The sequence below is a fragment of the Quercus suber genome, unplaced genomic scaffold, assembly GCF_002906115.3.
Source record: "Quercus suber isolate HL8 unplaced genomic scaffold, Cork oak 2.0 scaffold_431, whole genome shotgun sequence".
Classification (NCBI taxonomy): Eukaryota; Viridiplantae; Streptophyta; class Magnoliopsida; order Fagales; family Fagaceae; genus Quercus; species Quercus suber.
This window is the reverse complement of record NW_027069882.1, coordinates 40,761-59,133: the sequence shown is the minus strand read 5'-3', so window position 1 is coordinate 59,133 and position 18,373 is coordinate 40,761. Positions and strand designations below refer to the sequence as shown.

At 37.1% G+C, this 18,373-nt stretch overlaps 1 long non-coding RNA gene across 3 annotated transcripts; it reads right to left on the bottom strand.

Moving 5' to 3' along the window:
- Positions 1-1,156: 1,156 nt before the first annotated feature.
- LOC111989614 (uncharacterized) lies at positions 1,157-18,164 on the bottom strand. Of its 3 annotated transcripts, none has more exons than XR_010624343.1 (5): positions 18,067-18,164; positions 17,260-17,326; positions 17,090-17,171; positions 16,312-16,395; positions 1,157-1,389 (listed from the first exon to the last, which is right to left on the bottom strand). It is a non-coding gene; the product is annotated as an uncharacterized LOC111989614 (long non-coding RNA). The 3 variants fall into 3 exon arrangements; XR_010624342.1 differs by lacking the exon at positions 1,157-1,389 and adding an exon at positions 2,713-3,083; XR_010624344.1 differs by lacking the exon at positions 1,157-1,389 and adding an exon at positions 9,899-10,351.
- Between the last annotated feature and the right edge of the window lie 209 nt (positions 18,165-18,373).

Below are 18,373 nucleotides of genomic sequence, written 5' to 3'. Positions count from 1 at the left end.
GATCATAGTAAAAAAATAATTTTAGTGGTTGGTTGAAATCTGAATTTAGAACTAGTAACAACTTAATACCTAAGATTTAATGTAGCACTTCTCAACCAAAAAAAAAAAAAAAAATTTCTCAACATTTTTCATAACAGTTTAGTTGGCAAAGTTTTACTTGTTCTCATCTAGGTCGACCACTAACATTACTCTTTTACTTACCACTATTTTCATGTAATTAAAATTTCAATTGCTTTAGGATTTGTATTTTGTGGGTTATTTGTAAGTGAAAAAAAAAAGATACAGCCTGATAACTTACTACAGGCCCGAACTCCAATTTGGACTAGAATTTACTGAAATAGACTAGAATGGCCGTAGTTTTATTCATTGGAGAAACCCAATTGGCTACGTGAATTGAAATCCCGGTTCTATCAGGTGGCAAATGCATTAGCAAGAGGCCACGAAGCAAAGACAGGATACTGTGTCCTATTATGTGACCCCTGCCTTTTTTTCCGTAGCAGTAGGTGTGGAGTTGGTGGGAGTTTGCTTCCCTAGCATTTGTGGTGTGAACAATTTTTGAATTCTATAAATGTTGTTTAGCACCAAAACAAGCAAATTGACACAGCAACAAAGTGGCTAAGAACAGGGAAACCTACGATGCTAACATTGAAGTGCACATATTGATCACCAAAAAGTACGAGTTACACGTCTTGATCCCTGCACAAAAACCACAAAATTTAGAGGGAAATTTAGAGAAAAAACCAAATTGACACAGCAACAAAGTGGCTAAAATGTAAACAGATCAATTAACGTGCTAGGCAAAGGAAAAGTAATATTAGATATATCTCACACCAAACGTGGCCGTTTTGGTCTCATAATCAAATTCCTCTCTTATCAAGTTTTGTGCGAACCTCTTCTTATATCATCCAAGTTACAAGTGTTGATTGAGGTTCACCACGTCCTACTAAACATTCTTATATCATCCAAGTTACCGGCTCTTTTTTTCTTTTTTCTTTTTTTTTTTTTTTTGAACCAAGAAACACGAAGAATAATAAACGATAAACCCAAATGAGAAATTTCTTTTTTTTTTTTTTTGAGAATGAAAAAATGGGGTCTTTGTGGTCATATTACACCCCCAGATAGGAAACCAGGTCAAATGATAAATTCTTGTACATCATTTCTAAAATAAAAAAGATGTGATACTATAAAATGATAGACTGACTTTACAATTAACATGCATACATCAATTCTAGTAGTAAAGAATAATAAAAAATATTTACAATAACAACTTGGATATTCTGGATGCATGCAAGATTTTAAATGTTCTCTGACTCAAATGATGCTCTCATCATATTCCGCTTGCTCTTCTTGGTATGCTCATTCAATTCACGTAGCCCGTTGGGTTTCCCCCTGGAATAAAATTACGGGCCAGTAAGTTATCAGGCTGTCTTAATTTTTTTTTTTTCACCCACATATAAATAACCCAAAAAATACAAATTCCAAAGCAATTGAAATTTTAATTAAAAGAAATTTTGGCACTAAATATGGATCGATAGTGGTAAGTAAAGGAGTAATGTCAATGGCAGACCTAGATGAAAACTAGTAAAACTTAGCCAATTGAATTGTTATGAAAATTTTGTGAAATTTTTAGTGTATTGCGCTTTTTTTTTTTTTTTTTAAGAAGTGCTACATCAAATTCTAGGTATTAAGTTATTACTAGTTCTAAATTTTAATTTTAATCCATCACTGAACTTTTTTTTTTTTTTTGCTATCAAAAAGCTTGTTACAATATGCTACTCAAGATTTGTTATAAAAATATTGTGAAAAATATTTTAGACGTAGTATTTCTTTCTCTCCTTTTTTTTTCTTGTTTTTCGTTTGATATAAAATTATTATGTTATTTATTTGCTAATATTTGGGTTTAAGTAATACTATTACAATAAAAAAAGTAATCCTATTGGTTGAAATTTGAGGGCCTTTTATTTACTTGGACCCTAGGCGACCACTTCATTTGCTTATAGTATAGAGCCGGGATTGCTAAAGTTGCTCCCCCAATTAAAGTCAGTCCATCATTTTATAGTATCACATGTTTTTTATTTTAGAAATGATGAACAAGAAATTTATAAATTTGTTTTATTGTTTATTATTCTTTGTATTTTCTAGGTCCAAAAAAAAAAAAAAAAGAGGCTGGTAACTTGGATGATATAAGAATGTTTAAAAACCTATCCAAATTGTAGTTTTTTGTACACATGTATCGGCTAACACTACCATTGAATAGGTTCGCACATTGATGAGGGAGGAATTTAATTATGAGACAAAAACGACCACGTTTGGTGTGAGATCTAATATTACTTTGCCTTTGTCTAGCACGTTAATTGATCTGTTTACATTTTAGCCACGTTTGGTTTTTTCTCAAAATTTTCCCTCTAATTGATCAAGACGTGTAACTCGCACTCATTTGGTTTTTTCTCACTTCAATGTTAGCATCGATCGTAGGTTTCCTTGTTCTTAGTCATTGTTGTTGCAGCCTCCTTGTGTTTGAAATTCTTATTCTTAAGAGCATTCTTCCCTTTTCTATAACCATGCCGTTTTGTTATCTTTTCGGTATAAACCCCTGAATGTCGTTTGCAAGCTTTATTTTATAATTACAGGCCAGTTTGTATCAGGTAGTAAAAGTAATTTATCAATTTGTTTTATTGTTTATTATTCTTCGTTTTTTCTTGGTTCAAAAAGGAAAAAAAAAAAAGCTAGTAACTTGGATGATATAAGAATGTTTAAAAACCCGTCCAAATTGTAGTTTTTTGTACACATGTATCGGCTAACACTACCATTGAATAGGTTCATACATAACTTGATGAGGGAGGAATTTAATTATGAGACAAAAATGACCACGTTTGTCGTGAGATATAACATTACTTTGCCTTCGTCTAGCATCATAGGTTTCCTTGTTCTTAGTCATTGTTGTTGCAGCCTCCTTGTGTTTGAAATTCCTAACACTGTTCTTAAGAGCATTCTTCCCTTTTCTATAACCATGCCGTTTTGTTATCTTTTCGTAGTATAAACCCCTGAATGTCGTTTGCAGGCTTTATTTTATAATTACGGGTCTGTTTGTATCAGGTAGCAAAAGTCAGATTTCGTTTCTTTAGCTTTAAGAAGAAAAGAAAAATAAATGGTTTTACTCATATCCAATACCTTCTTGGAAAGTGTTTCACAGTAAATACTAATCTATATCACTAATATTATAAACATTTCAATATTTGAGAGATAGCCTAGACCATGGTAGTTGAAGACTTCGCGCCATCATATCTTTCCACTCACCACCATGAGAAGTATTATTTTTTATTTTTTATTTTTTAATTTTTCAAAATGTTATTAAATAATTATAATAAATTTCATTGAAAGAGTAAAATATGAAGAAATTATCTTGTAAGACAGTTTCAAGAGGCGCCCCTCTCATATTTGATAATCCCACCAATAAGACCCACATTCTGTAAGAGGAACACACCATAACACATTCTCAATTTCTCATTACATAATTTTTTTCATGCATGGGTCAATCACATTGTGCATCTCCCTCAAAAGTAAAGGTAACCTGGATTTTCAACATTTAAAATGGCTAGCAAATTTGGCTTTAGTTTCCTCCCAAAAGGCATCTCTCTAGGATCTCATGATTTATGCTGAAAGGGAATATACTTAATTTCTTACTGTTGCTATGAATGTGATCACTTTTGCTAATAATATGAATGGATACTACGTCAGAGAGGAGTTGAAAAAAGTCGCTTGTTGAACTTACACTACAAAACGCGGGGGCTTTGGGTCGCGTTTTCTTGGGCCGCGTTTTAAAAAACGCAGCCATAGATGTGCTACAGCCCTGTTTTTTAAAACGGGGCTTAAAGACTGGACCTGAAGCCCCGTTTTAGAAACGAGGCCATACACTGATTCTGCAGCCTCAGTTTCTTGGGCTTGGGCTGCATTTTAAACGCGACCAGCTATGGCCCCGTTTTAAAACCGCGGCCCAAACTGTGGTGTAAAGCCACGTGTTTAAACCGCGGCTTCAGGTAAGGATCAGGCCGCATTTTCTAAACGGGGCTTCAGGCCCAACCCTATAGCCGCATTTTAAAACCGCGGCTCTAGGATTTGTATAAATACCAAAAACAAAAATCACTTAGCCCTCATCCTTCGAAATCACTCAGCCCTATTTCGAAATCACTCCGACTCAAAAACCCTATTTCGAAATCACTCACCTCTCTGCTCTCATCCTTCACCGATTCCGTTCATCCTCAACCTCACTCGCCATCGCCGACCCACTAAATCTCACTCCCGCCACTACATCTCACGCACCATCGCCGACCCACGCACCATCGCCGTCCCACTTTCTGAGATCGATCTTCAAAAAACTCCGGCGACTTGTCAAGCACCCAGTCGACTCAGGCAAGTTTCCCCTCTTTTTCTCTCTTTCCTTCAAATTTCTATTGTATGCAATTTTCAATTTCACGATCTGGGTCTTAGGGTTGCAACTTTTAACTTCTCTTCTTTATGCTTCGATTTCTAGGGTTTTGAATCTCACCCCTACTTCGGTAATCCGAGGTATTTTTGAGCTGAATAGGAGGACTACATACAAGGTCTGCAAGTATTTCCTTCTTAAATGCTTAATTATAATTTTAAATTACAATGTTTTACTAACTATGGTTCGTGTAGATTGTAACTAGTATGTCTTTGTATTTTTACACTGGTATTCTGGTATTTTGGTTCAGTTGTGTGGATTTAAACCTGTTCATTGTATTGGACATTTTCTGTCTTTGCTTCATTTTATTTGCATTGCATTATAGGAAGCATGTAGTATTTAGTGTTTGGCTGGTCTTATGTGTTTGTTGTGATAAACTAATTGATAAATGAGATTGAGAGGTTTCTTAAAGCCACAAGATAGAACTCTGAAATACACTATAAAAAAGAGAAAAACCTCTTTAAAAATATTATTGATATTCTGAACTCTAAATTTTTGTTTTGCATATTGCATGCCTAAACTAATTTCTTAAGTAAAAATATTCCTAAACATATTATAATTAATACAATACCATAATAGGACTCTATTTTGACTAACAACCCCTTAAAAACACCTAAAATCAAGAATATATAATCCTATCTTCTAAAACTATGAAAATTACATATAAAAAAAAAACGTTAACAAAAGATAAAAATTACCCTCGTATTTTGTCACATCATTCAATGCCCTCTCAACCCTCTAGTGCTCTTGCCCCCACCTGTCCTACCCTCACCGTCACTGCATCAAATTTTCCTAACCCTTTTGCTACCAATATTGTCCATCCTATGCAAACCCACTCCCAGAGCCGTATATTTTCAAACCTAAACAATGTTTTAAAGTTTCAATACACTATAATGTTATACAACTCCCATATTTGGGTGATTCCAGCAAGTACCTAAATGGCTATGAAGAATTTAGTGCGTTGTAACATCAACAGACCTGAACTTCAGATCCAACTCCAGTTGGTAAAAATGTTGTGGACTAGAAGTGGGTCTACAAATTGAAACGTCATAGTGATGGCTCTATTGCTTCTTGTAATTAAGACCAGATTAGTGTCTAAAGGTTTCTTTTAACAACAGGGTTTGGTTTATGAAGAGACATTTCAGTCCTGTTAGTACTGACGTGGAAAATAAGATTGTAAGCCTTATCATACCTTATTTCTTTCGTATTTTGGGTATGAATTGTTTGTAGCGAGTAATATGTTATTTTGGTTCTTGTATGAAAACAGGCGAAAATGAAGGAAATTTTAAACAATGGGGGCTCACTACAAGGAGAGCATCACCAAGGAATTTTATGGTCAAAAACTGATGCGTTTGCATAAGTGATGGGGAAAGAACGTTGTGGACGTGTACGAGGGGTCGGTTTTGGACCAACCCCATCAGGAAGAAGTGGGTCCAACCTGCCATGTTATACATCGACTCCACCATCGTCCAGTGAAACGGCCCAGCGGATGACTGACTTGGAAAATTCGTTGAGGGACCAACTTGCCCAGGCAGAGCAGAGGCATCAGGAGCAAATAGCCGACATGCATGCAAAGCATAAGGAGGAAATCGCCGAATTACATGAACGGCATAAGGAGGAAGTCACTGAAGCAATAGTTGCCGCTCAGAGAAACATCTTAGCCCAATTGCAGCCATTTCTAAGTACTCTTTCAGTATCTCAGGTACTTTCAATGTTGTAATTGATTTATTGAAAATTGCGTGTTAATTGCTCCTCATTATTATGTACTGCTAATACGACGTGTTTAATATATTTATGGTAGCGATCCGTCACAATGTCTTCGTTAGATGACTCTTCCACATATGTATTGACAGGTATGTCTATGAGGAAATGTTTTGCCTCCCTATGTACCAACTAATTAAATGTGACAAAATCAATTCCCATGAGCTTATAGTGTATTTGTTGGTACCCAATTGCTAAACTGGCTCTACAAAGCTCACTTACTCAATTCTCAAATTTTATATGATGTTAACATTGCTGAGGTAGTTTTATGGCAATCATGTTAACTAAACCCATTTCATCTCTCTATGTAGAAACATCCTCAGTAAAACAAAGATTTATATGTAAATATAATATATATGGAGAAGATATATTAAAGGAGAAAACTTGAGGTAAACGATCCTGAGGTGTGGGTTTGGTCTTATTTCAATGGAAATGTTATAGATAAGCCAGGTATGATCTTATTTCATGAGCTATATATTTTGATGGTTTTTGATAAAAAAATTGTATCTTTGATGGGTTTTTTTTTTTTTTTTTGTGGGTTATGTCCTCTGCTCAGTTATATACATAATTATTATAGATAAATCAGAAAATTTACTGATTTTGATACAAAGTGTGGTGGATGATCATGGCGGTTGCTGAGAATGCTAGTCAAAATTTTGAGAATACTACTATTGTGGATACTTTGGTGCTGGTGGGGTTGGATATGCTAACAATGTTGTACTGATTAATTTTGGCAATGACAACGGACTCATGAGTAGAAGGGTATGTATTTTTGTTTTTTTTGTCCTTTTAGAGGCTGTGTGGATGCTTAGAAAATGGATTTTAAGTAGTGATAATAACGTTTTGACTATTGTTGTACCAAAAGTATGTGTCTTTTATTTTCATACGTTTTGGTTTCTGAAATGTGGAAAAAATTATTTGGTAGTGGAATTTTGAGTGTGTTGTGCTGTGTTAGTGTAACACATAGAGCTGTAAGAAATTTAATATTTTTTTCTTGTAGACATTTTCTTAGGAACCAAGTAGGATACACGTTTTTGTTTGCAGTGTGTTACGTAGGATAGAAGTTTGCTCGCTTTCTTGGTTGCGGCCAGGTAGTAAGTGTTTCATTTTGATCAAATGTATCATTTTTTGATTATATAATGATGGATTATGGTTATGATTGTCTTCTATCTTGGTTGGCCAAGGGTGGTTGTTGAGGCTGTCAGTTACTGTGCTAGGATACTACCTAGTAAGATTTTTGCCTTCGAAAACAGCAATTTCACAAGTCAACCCAACATTTTTTGCCACGGGTGAGAAACTGACCATTTCTAGTTTTAGAAACTGACCATTGCTAGTTCTAATTATATATTTCTTTTCTATTTTGTGGCTTCCTGGTGTTATTATGCATGTTAGTCTGAGGATGAACGGGAGATGGGCTCAAGAACTATTTATTGTACAAATATTGACAAAAAGGTAGTTTTGGAAATATCTATTGTAATTATGATGTAATTAAGGGGCCATTATGCACCTGTTTCTTATTTATTTCTTTGTTTCACTCACTTTCTTCTTGAACATTATTTCCTTGCATAGGTTCAACGCCGAGGCTCCCAGGAGACTATCATCATTCAACTCGTATTGCTTTTGTTGAGTTCACAGTGGTAATTGCCAAGGGTGAGATGCTACTGTGGATGCTACTTGTTTTACATTTTTGCAGTGCCTCACATGTAGACAAGGCACCCTAGAAGCATCCGAGATAGCTATAGGAAGTTAGAAACAGTCAATGAGATTGATAGTCAATGTTGTTGTTGTTGATGATGTTAGTCAATGTTGTTGTTGTTGTATTGAACTTGATGATGATGATAGTCAATGTTGTTGTTGTATTGAACTTGAACTTGATGATGATGATAGTCAATGTTGTTGTTGTATTGAACTTGAACTTGAACTTGAACTTGATGATGATAGCTATTTTGTTGTTGTTGTATTGAACTTCATGCCTATGAGATTGATAATTCCAATTGTGACAGGTTTGAGAAAATTTTTGAATTGTGTGTGTGACAGGTTTTTTTGGTAGCGTTTGACAAACTTATAGTTGCGTTTTTGTATTTGCATGCGTCAACTGGCCTAGAAAAAATGAAAAAAATATATATATATCCTATAGCCTCGTTTAAAAACGCGGCTATAGAATTTTACTGGCTATTTCGGGCTGGGCCTTAGGCCGCGGTCTGAACGCGGCCTAAGGGGAGGACTTGTGGCCGCACCTAAGAGTTATACTTAGGCCGCGTTTAAAGCGCGGCCGTATGGCTTACCCTACAGCCGCATTTTAAGCGCGGCCTAAGAGTTATCCTTAGGCCGCGTTTAAAACGCGGCCGTAGGGCTAGTACTTAAGCCGCGTTTAAAACGCGGCCGTATGGCTTGCCCTACAGCCACGCTTTAAGCGCGGCCTAAGAGTTATCCTTAGGCCGCGTTTAAAACGCGGCCATAGGGCTAGTGCTTAAGCCGCGTTTTAAGCGCGGCCATAGCACCTATACTTAGGCCGCGGTCAAAAAACGCGGCCATAGAGCCTCTGAGGGCTATAGTCACGCGTTTTAGGCTGCTTTCAAAAACGCGGCCTAAAGAAACGCGGCTATAGGACAAATGGGGCTATGGCCGCATTTTTAAGACCTCTAGCCGCGTTTTTAAACCGCGGCCATAGGCCAATTATTTTGTAGTGTTATATTTTTTTATAATGAAATACCGCTAATAGAAAATTCCATCCCATTCTTACTGACACTAGGCTTCCTTTTCTTCACAATTTTCTACTTTTCCATGCTTAAATTTCAATGCAACTTATGATATCCAGTAATATACAATCCCATTGAAGTTATGATATCCAGTAATATACAACCTTGAAGACGCAATTTATTGCCTAGTTAGCACTAGGATGAGGGAATGAAAATTCATGCAGCCTAAGCCAAAAACCATTGGATAGGTATTCTTTAGATGGAAGAGAGTACAGTGTTCACCTTTAGTGAAAATTTTGCTGATTTGACAGTAATTCTAACTTGTGCTGCTTCTGTTGTGTTTGATTGGGAGAAAGAAGAAGGAAGAGAGGATTGATTAATATCCAAGAGTAAAAGTTAACATGAAGCTGTATACTTGCCATTCTCTCACCATAATGACAAGTGCCAACTTAATATGAACTTGCATTCAATTAAAGTATTCCCTACCAAATGCAAATAGCTTTGGTCTAAATCGCATGGATGATGGATGGATTATCCTCAAATGTGAATGAAAAATATTCTTAAATAGACCGAATGGAACAAAGTAGACCTAAAGGATCAAAGGGACCAAATTGGACCGAGTATATTGAAATGGACCAAATGGTCAGAAGTGGACGGAATGGACTGTAGTGGACTGGAAGGACCGAGTTAGACAGACGTGGACTGTATAGACCCAAATGGACCGAAAGGACTGAATTGGACAGAAGTGGAATAAATGGACCAAAATGGACGGAAATGTTGATTTTATTGATTTGGAGTACGACGTCAATTGTAGTTCGTGATTAGCTAAAAATTCCCATAGAATGGAGGATTTTCTTTATCCAAACCATGATTTCTAAATTTATACAAAACAAAGAATTAGAAAGTGTGATATTCTCAATTTTTTTACAAAAGAAAAGGAAATATGCTCACCTCATTTTACATATTAAACATTGAAATTCTTTCATATGATAACCCGAAATTGTCTGAAAAAAAGGAAGCTAGGAAAACCAGAAGATGCACACATGCAGTTTAGAGATTGCATAAGCAAGCACTTTTTAGAAGACTATTTTCCCCTACAATCCGTCCAACTTCGGACCTATGCAGGAGACTGTTTCTCTTCCTCTGATTCTAATTTTCCTCGTTTTCCATAGTTTGGTGTGCTTTGTTTTTGCTTTGATTCAATTAGATTCTGAAAATCTTGAGCATAAAACTTATTTTATGTGTTTTGCGTTCTACATTGATAGGCATGTTTTCCCTCTGACCTTGTTGTTTTTGAGCTGGGATCAAGACGGAGAACTCTTTCTCATTTGGTGATCAATATGTGCACTTCAATGTCAGCATTCCAGCGTAGGTTTCCTTGTTCTTGATCAAAATCAATTGAATTGCACTTTAAAAAAAAAGATCATCAATTTAATTGGTTCTCCCTTTTCTGTGGATGTTTCATAATGTCTCTTTGGAAAATACTGAAGAAATATATGTCTTGTGCAAACAACTATTGAAGCAAGGATCCAATTGTAAACAACAGTAACAGAGAAACTGAGAAGAAGAAAAGGATGGGGATGAAGAAGAAGAGTGAGAGAGAGAGCAAAGATTGTAAAACTGAGTAATTCTTGCTTAATTAATTTCAGTGGTATACAAACGTACTTATAGTACAAAACCCAAGCTTAACTATATAACAACCAATCCACATTATACGGATCTAATCCGTGATTCAAGGAGCTAAGCTCAACAAATTTTCGCGCCAAGTCTAACAGTTTCTGAGTTTACAGAGAACGGCACCGTTTTAATACTCAATTTCTAACACATATGACATAAGCAATACGGTGCGTTCTGATAAATGCATTCTAGTGAGAACCGGTGCGTTTTGTTTCTTAATTCAAATTCTAACGGTAACTCCCATATTCTATCTTCAACCACAGGCGCTGCAATCCCTAAAACCAGACTCTTCGTGCTTTTCTTTTTTAGCCTTCTCATGCTGGATGACTGGACGTACTAATTGCAGTTATAAGTTTTGGGTTCTAGGGAAATTCAGGGATAGTTTTTACTTTTTTTATGTGGGGCTCATCTGCAGGTGAAGTTGATGCCAGTTTGAAACTTTTTGCAGTTTAATCCGTGTACTATACATGAATCTCAGTGACTTTATTAGGCTTTGATATTAAGTGGTTTCTTCACTTCCATTTGTGTTGATTATGTATGATGGTTGGTGCAAAGTTTACTATATTATATATTTATATCCTTACTCTTTTTTTTTTCTTTTTTTTTTACTGATTTGTTATATTAGAGATAAATAGTTCATGGTTTTTCTAAGTCTCTAATACCAGTTAATTTTTTTTTCCCGCAGCCTAAGTATATCTGCAACTCATGCAAAGGAAGGCGTGTTGTATTAGGAACGAAGCCAGTCAAGCTTAATATCGTGCCAGGTATTTATTTTTTCATTTTCGGATTTTTTTTTAATTATTTTTGTTTTTTGTTTCGTTTTGTTTTTTTGTTTTTTTGTTTTTTGTTTTGGCTCTGGTGGTTGCAATGCTAAAATTTCCTGCTGTTGTCAAGCTATTCTTATCCTAGCTTGGTGTAGAATAAATTCCTCTGCTACTTTTTTTTTTTTTTTTTGATAAACAACATGTAACTAGATTTCATTTAAAGAAAAAGCGTTCAAACAGATTACGTCACGTTGAAGTTGATCAGCTATTATGGGTGGAGTATCCTCTACCCAAATATTACACTGGTTCAACAGTTTAGCATTCCTAGCCATGATATGAGCAGTAGCATTCCCACTCCTGCAAATGTGTGTTACCTCCACGTCGTAAAGCATTTCAGCCCCTCTTTTATCCCTTCAATTACTTTCTGGATGGAATTCTGTAGCAAACTTTGATCACCAAGGGCCTTCACCACCAGCTCCGAATCACATTCCATGATGATCTCTTTCAGCCCCAAGTCCCAAGCAAGTAGCATTCCCTCCTCCATAGCTTTAGCTTCAGCTTCCAATGCACCCAAAGGCAGCTCAAGTTTCTTACTCATGGCTCCCATCAGTTGACCCCTCTCATTCCTAATAACCACCCAATCCCACAACACCCCAAGTCTTCAAAAATAGCTCCATCCGTGTTAACTTTAAACCATCCCCGATTGGGAGGGGTCCAAGGAGGTTTTGCAGGGATGGAAGGTCTTTCATGGATCTGCTTAACCTCCTGAACTTCCTTCCAATATGCAGCTACCTCCCTCACAATCACATCGTGTCTCTTACTTTGTTCACCATGACATACCTTGTTCCTATTGTTCCACAGGCTCCAAGCTGTCACTACAAACAGCTCCCAATTGATACTTGGATGTTTGTCATTGATTGCCCAACCTATATCGATAAAGTCCCTTGGAGGGTCCTGAAACTAAGGCAGCTTAAGCTTTGTATTGCTCCATACTTCTTCAGCTAATTTGCAACTCCACAAGGCATGACCCGAGGATTCACTTTGTTCACATATCTCACATCTATCATCTCTCCCAGTTCCCTTTTCTTTCAACTTGAGCTTTGTGGGAAGGATGTTTTTACAAGCCCTCCAAAAAAAATGTTTTATTTTATTTAGGCAGTTCAGATGCCAAGTAAGCTTCCACATTGCCTTCATATCTGTGTTGTTTGAGCTACTCCCCCCATCAGACCTGCATTTTCCTTCTTTCAACCATTTTTGAGCTACCTTATATGCACTTTTAACGTTGAATTTTCCATTCGGAGTCCATGCCCATATTATGGAGTCTTCTGGCAACCGGAAGTTGATTGGGATGCTCAAGACTGCCTCTGCCTCATGGGGAAGAAACATGGATCTCACCTTTACCACATCCCAGCACCTTCTCTCTGCATCCAGGAGGTTTGAGACCCTTTCCTCATCCTGTTGGTCAGCGTGTGGGCTGATTGCTTTGAAGGATTCCAGCTTTGGTATCCACCTATCCTTCCAAATGCGAACACTTGCTCCATTTCCAATGCACCATCTAGAGCCCTTGTCTATGACCGGCTTTGCTGCCACTATGCTTCTCCATGCATAGGAGGGTCTTCGCCCCAATTGAGCCTCTTCGAAGGAACTATCCATGAAGTATTTCGCCTTAAATACTCTGTGTACCAAGGAGTGTGGGTTTCGCTTAATTCTCCACCCTTGTTTAGCAAGAAGTGCTAGGTTGAACGCTTTAAGATCCCTAAATCCCATCCCACCATCTGATTTGAGAGTGCACATTTTCTCCCAAGAGACCCAAGCCATCTTCCTCTCCCTATCCTTTTGCCCCCACCAGAATCTACTCATCATAGAATTCAGTTCCATACACAAAGAATCCAGAATTTTGAAACAACTCATCGTATAAGTAGGCGTAGCTTGAGCTACTGCCTTGATGAGTATTTCTTTGCCCGCATGAGAGAGGAGTCTACCCTTCCATTCCAATATTTTCCTTCCTACTTGGTCTTTGATGCGGTTAAAAGCCTTTCTTTTGTTCTTCCCCACAAGTGGAGGCAAACCTAGGTACTTTTCATGGTGCTGAACAATTTGTGCTCCAAACTTCTCCTTAATTTGCTCCTGGACCACCCTGTTGGTATTCTTGCTAAAGAAAAGGGAAGTTTTCTCTTTATTGAGCTTTTTCCCAAAGTCTCTTTCACAGTCTTCTAGGACCTTCATGACCCTATCACATTCTTCAACAATGGCCCTATAGAACACAATATTTGTCATCGGCAAACAGTAAATGTGATATCCTCGGTGCCCCCCCTACTAACCGCAACCCCTTTTATGTGACCCACTCTTTCTTCCCTCTTCAACATGGCAGACAATTCTTCAGCACACAACAAGAACAGGTACGGAGATATTGGGTCCCCTTGGCGAAAGCCCCTTATTGGAATAATCTTCCCCTTTGGCTCTCCATTTATTAATACAGAGTAAGACATTGTGGTCACACACATCATAATGAGCGAGATCCACTTCTCATGGAACCCCATTTTCCTCATCATAGCCTCTAGATACACCCATTCCACTCTATCGTAGGCCTTGCTCATGTCAAGCTTTATAGCTATTAAAGCTTCCTTTCCCTTTTGGGTCGGAACTCTGTAATTTTCTAAGGGGACTTCACTTTTGGGATAAGGCATATATAAGTGTCATTTATTCCATAAGGCATAATTCTAGAATTTAAAGCATTCAGAACACAGTTTATTACTTCCGAACCTACAATATCCCAATAGTTTTTAAAGAAAATAGGGGACATATCATCTGGGCCGGGGGATTTAGTGGGATGCATTTGCTTAAGTGCACTCCAAACTTCCTCTGCCCTGAAGTCAACAATTAGCTTTCATGTCTGTGGACACCCGGTTAGATATTGCATTTAGGCTATCTTCAAAACTGGTTGGCTAGTCTGACCTGTAAATTGAGGTAAAGTAGTCCATGATAATCCCTTCAACTCCCTCCTTATCTTCGTTCCCTACACCATTCAAGTCCTGCAATCCCACAATACTATTTTTCCTCCTCCTTTAGTTAGCCGTAGCATGGAAAAAACGAGTGTTTCGATCACCCCATTTTATCCATAGTGCCCTAGATCTTTAATTCCACATGATTTCCTCCCTAATCAGGCTTTCATTAATCTCCTTCTTAACCCTTTGAATCTCTTCTGCTTCCCCATTTAGGCAGTTCTGAGCTTCTAAATGTTAGAGTTTTTCTTTTTTTTGTCTCAATACTTGATGCACGTTCCCAAACACTTTCCAGTTCCACTTCTGAAGTTCGTTTTGGCAGCTCTTAATTCTATCAGTGACCTTATACTCAGGATCAACCCGCAATGGTTCCCATGCCGACTCCACAATCTCTCTACAACCTTCCTCCCTAATCCACATCTCTTCAAAAAAGAAACGCTTCTTTGCTGGTTTCTGGGGCTGTCTTCGTTTAATGGACAACGCTAAGAGGAAGTGATCCGAGATGGACAATGACACATGCTGCACTTTTGCCTGAGGGAAGATTCTCCTCCACGCCTCATTTGCCACCATTCTGTCGAGTCTAATCTTAGTACGTTGGTCTCCATAGCGCCCATTATACCAAGTATAGTGTTGTCCAAAATATCCCAAATCATGAAGCTCACATCTGCTCAAACATTCCCTAAAATCCTCCATTTGTTTTACATCGCTGTCCAAACCACCAATTTTCTCACCTTGGTGTAGAATTTCATTAAAATCTCCGAACACTACCCAAGGCATTGTGCATTGCTCTTTCAGAACTTCCAACAACTGCCAAGAGATAAACCTTTTTCCGGCATCAGGTTGCCCGTAGAAACCAGCAGCACGCCATTGTGTTGATACCGATTCCCCATTCACAACTACATCAATGTGCGAATTGGAGCAACTTTTGAAACAAATTTCTGTACCTTCCTTCCACATCAGTGCTAAACCTCCGCTTCTCCCATCGTTGGATGACAAGTCAACTCTAGAAGTCAACGGTCAATTGTGTCAAAGTCAACAGATGACGTCAACAGGCAGACTGTGAGATGACGTCAGTGGATGACAAGGCGCTGACGTCAGTTAGGGTTTCCTCCGTGGATGTAGGTTGTTAGGCTAAACCACATAAAAAAAATTACTAGCATATTCAACATGGTGTATCAATGCTAATATTTAACATGGTATCAAAGCCACCTTCTTGTGGCCATGGTTTTCTGTCCTTACGGTATATTTAAGAGCAATCTTTGTCTTCCTTGGTGTTTTTTCGTTGTGTTCATCTTCTTTGGCTTCCTACTACTGCCATCAAAACTCTCCGGTATAGTCATGCCACTGTTAGAAGTCGCATCAACACTGCAAGACCATTGCCTTCCTCAAACTACTGTCACAGAGCCAAACTTCATTAATTCAAGGGATCTTCTCAACCTTATCAAATCTCAAGATTTCACCAAGCTTCCATCTTGAGTTTGAGAGGGGGTGTTAGAGATATATTAGCCCATTAGCATAGGCCCAAACCTAATTCTACTTTGTGTGCAAGCCAAGTCTCCTACTTGTACTAGAAGTCTATTAGTCTAGGATTTAGTCTACTATATATACACATGTTATAATTCATTGTAACACAAGATTTGTACTACACTATAATATATTATTGATGTAGCCCTTTAGGGTTTCTTTCGTGGATGTAAGCCTTTAGGCTAAACCACGTAACCCTCGTGTGTTATTGTGTTCTATACTTTATGCTTTCACTTCTGCACCCATATTAGCATATTAAACATGGTGTATTAATGCTAATATTTAACAAAAATAAAGATAAACTTGTGGAGACCAACCAACATTCTGAACATAAATTAAGCTAATAAAATGGATGGATATCATGTATAGGTTATCAACCTATTTGAAGTACCAAAAATTACCTTTGTGGAGGATAGGGCCAAAGCACCTGATGTTGCATGTTCTGAGAATACATTTTTTTATAACATTGGCTTCTATCACATCACCTGAATAAGGGATTCAAAGACAGGGCCACATGCATCAGTTTGAGCAAATAACATTCTAAGCTAGCTTTATGGAATTAGAATGCAGCAAGTTGTGAAGGTCCATATGATTTACACAAAGGTGTAAAAGTAGCATAGGCATTTACATAATCAACCTGGTTAGGATGAAGGCCAAACTGTAGGTCATAAAAAAGTGAGCATATTATAACAAACCCCAATTATCCTTTAATTCACATTGACATAAAAATTTAACTTAATTAGAAGCATTTTGTTGAAGCAACTATTAGATCAATCCTACAAAAGAACTATTTTTAAGGGTCATACTAAGATGGCAAATGAAAGAGCAAAACAGCAATGAAGTTAGTCACCAAGATAATTAGCCCCGCACCCATTATGACCATACATCCACCAATTTTTCTGTGTTCTCATGTGAAATTGATCACATGAGATTTGGTTGGTTAAAACAATCATTTAAATCAATTGTAGGCACATAACAATTTATTAGATTTGAATACATATCCACTAATAGTCTACAACACCCTAGATATGAGTTGCCACCACAAAAGAGTACCAAAATGAAAATAGAATTGGTTGATCAGGTACAACATATATTGATCTACATATATCATTTGCACATGCATGACAATAGTAAGTGTACATTACATAAAAGGTTCAATGCAATCAATTTGATTGTTACCTGACTTAAGGCATGCTTCATGGCCAAAATGGCACCTCTTCCATCAGTATGTGATTGAGTAATGTGATATGCATCACCTAAACTACATTAATTATAATCTTCAGAAACCAATAATCCACAAAAGCATTATAATGAGAGATTTAATAGTTATTATGTCCATGATAAACAACCTGACATCCCATAGCCATGAATCTTTGCATAGATTTTTGCACCTTGTTTTTTTGCATGCTCAAGTTCCTTCATAAAGAAAAACAAAAAATTCCAATTAAAATGAAAAACAGTGAAAAGCACTCAATAAGGATAGAAAGAAAGGGGAAAAAAATCTAAATGTTCAAAAAATAGATGTTTCAACTCACTTCAGCAGAATGCAAGCATATCAAAACAAAACAAAGCATAAATTTGAAAAACAGGGATGCTATGAGAATATGCTTACAAATAAAAGTCCATCATCAGTTCATTCTTTAATTAGAGAAGTAGATAGACTTAAACAAATAAAAGTTCATCATCAAATAATGAAAAATCTATCCAAAACTCAATCCAATCAAATCAGGATTATAGAGAGATGCAGCAAGTACAACACGGACCTCATACGTGCAACAATGAAAACAATAGAGTTAGTTCGTGTGATATGCAGCTAGCTTTGTCCTTCAACAGTTCTTTTGCAGTTGTCATAAATGTGTTCAAAGCAAGATTTTTATGTCTTTGTACAAACACATGGGTTTGTATAAACAAAATTTCATACACCCTCAACCATAATCAGGGGATACACCGCTTCCCATTGCTAACAAAAAATTTCTCACACTCGTTCGAATACATTGCTTCCCATAGATTTTCCTTTAAACCGTAAGTAAAATTTACTTGGTACACATTCACCAAGATATCAAAATCATATAAAACAAACCCAACAACTAAAATCAATGTTTCTATGTTATTACACAAGTGCATAACCAATGTGGTAAACAATGAAAGAGTCATACCCAATGCTTAAGATGCTTATACTCTTCTTCTAGAAGTTCCATCTCCTCATCTCCATTGTTAGCTTTCGCTTCAATTAACAACTCAGTTGCTACAGCCTACATCAACCAACAGTATTCAAGTTGGACAAAAATCCTTGACACATAAAAACCACGAATACAGATTCATGACAAAACCAATAACTCAATTTACAATCTGTTAAAGATATAAACCTCCCAAGAGATATCTTTAACACAAGCAAATCCAATTCTGCACTGCCAAACACAACTCTTTGATATAGAATACCAATCGATTTTCTGCGTGTTTTTC